Here is a 2,024-nt window from a genome sequence, read left to right on the forward strand (position 1 = left end):
CTGCTCACATGCTTCGATGAGTATTTGGCTGAACACCAGAAAGTGATTAAACCTGAGGGACCTTGTTGGCCCCTGGTGAAAGAACCAGCGATAAGTGAAGAAATGCTGAGAAATCACAACAATAATAGTGGTAATAATAGTAATAATAATAATGATAATACATTTTATTTGAAGGCACCTTTCATGGCACTCAAGGAGATTGTGCAATGAAATACAATGTAAAATACAGGAAAAAGGCAAAAGAATAAAACAAACAAATGACAATAAAATATAATACAGAAGAGATGGGGGTTAAACTGAATATGCTGTTTAAAAAAAGTTTTAATTTGTGTTTTAAAAATGGATATGGTGGGAGAGTTTTTAATGTCCAGGGGGAGAGCAATCCAGACGTGGGGTGGAGGAGGAGGACCTGAGAGTGTAGGAGGTGTCTTAATGTGAAGAAGTTCTGTGAAGTAACAGGGGGGTGAGGTTATTGTAGATATTTAAGGTGATGATCAGGATTTTACATGAAATGTGAAATTTGATATGGAGCCAGTGAAGATGCTGCAGGACAGGTGTTCTATGACTGGTGGAAGGGTTCTGGAAATGATCCGAGCAGCTGAGTTTTGGACCAGTTGGAATTTATGGATGGATTTTGTGGGTAAACCAAAAAGAAGGGAGTTGGAATAATCTAGATGAGATGTGACCAAAAAGTGAACCAGAATAGTTCATGTAACTGTGTGTCTATTATAGAAGCATTTATACATGCACTGTTTTTTATGCATTGATTCTTCATTTCCTTTGGTATTTGGTTGGGTCTCTATACTGTTAGCCTCAGACCACAGAGTCGATGTGCACACTGGCCCAGGTGCTACTGAAAGGCCAAACACTAGACAAAAAGGCCAGCAGATGGTCTTCTTTGTTTCCCCTTTTACATGTTGCCAGTGTCAACAAATTTCATGTCAGCTTGATTGCAGGCATGCAACACAATTCATTCTACAACTTGTCAAAAGCCCAGCATTTATCTGATAAGGAAGTGARAGGTTAAATATAGGATGACCTGGAAAACCCTTAGAGTATTAAGTTACTGCAATGCCTTTTTTGTTCTAAAAACAGTCTTTATTCCGAYAATACAAAATAAGATGATTTAGATTTGTTTACTGACTTTACACCTACATAATGTACCAAGAATGTTCTGCAATTACAAGCTTGTTAAGTAAGGAACAACAGTGTTTGTRCCTAATGAATGAAGTCTGTGGGTGTATATGCGTGTGCTGACATATCTATTATGTTCCTTGCGTGCATGTTTATGCATCTGTTTTTTTAGCTTGTTTATTTGTATCGCTGTGCAAGCAAAGATGGACATTAAAGGCGAGCGCTTCAGATTCTCCTCCTTTCTTTAGCCTAATTGGATTTCTTCTACATTGATCTTCAAAGGACCAACAGCCCTCCTCTCTGCTCCTCGAGAGAGAGCGCCCACACATCAATTGCACGGCAGTTTTTGATAGTTTCATTAAGAGTGTAATTAATGCTTATTAATATGCATAAATGGGAAGCAGTGGCGGCCTGTAGCAGATACGACGTGTCTCTTACTGAAAGGCGTAATTAAAGTGTGCTGAAAGAAGAGAAGAGAAGCATCTTTTTTCAGAGGTCTCAACGAGAGGAAGCTTGAAGTGCTATTCAGACACAATGGCAATGCATCAGCATTGACAACTGTCAAAACTTGGTTACTCTTACACATGCAAATAAATGGTACYATTGTTGCAAGATCTTATCTTTATAAGCAGAAAAGCGCTCAGTATTTAATTACGGTGCTCATTAACCTTATACAGCTACAAAGATCCAAGTGATCAATCTGTTTGCCATTACTTGGATGGTTACCAAGTCGTTTTACAATCATTTATTCTGAGATTGAAATATAGAACATTACTGAAAATATGGGAAGCTGTACCTGTACGTAGATTTGACCAGAAAACAGGTATAAAAGAAGTAGAACTAGCTAAAGGACTGTGTACAAAATCTAGTTTATATATATACTGTATTTC

At 37.9% G+C, this 2,024-nt stretch overlaps 1 protein-coding gene across 1 annotated transcript in view; it reads left to right on the top strand.

Moving 5' to 3' along the window:
• The window catches only part of ralgapa2 (Ral GTPase activating protein catalytic subunit alpha 2), a gene marked incomplete at its 3' end in the record, with an annotated part of 79,826 nt that overhangs the window by 27,818 nt on the left and 49,984 nt on the right, over positions 1-2,024 (top strand).

Source organism: Austrofundulus limnaeus, unplaced genomic scaffold (assembly GCF_001266775.1).
Source record: "Austrofundulus limnaeus strain Quisiro unplaced genomic scaffold, Austrofundulus_limnaeus-1.0 Scaffold2, whole genome shotgun sequence".
Taxonomy (NCBI): domain Eukaryota; kingdom Metazoa; phylum Chordata; class Actinopteri; order Cyprinodontiformes; family Rivulidae; genus Austrofundulus; species Austrofundulus limnaeus.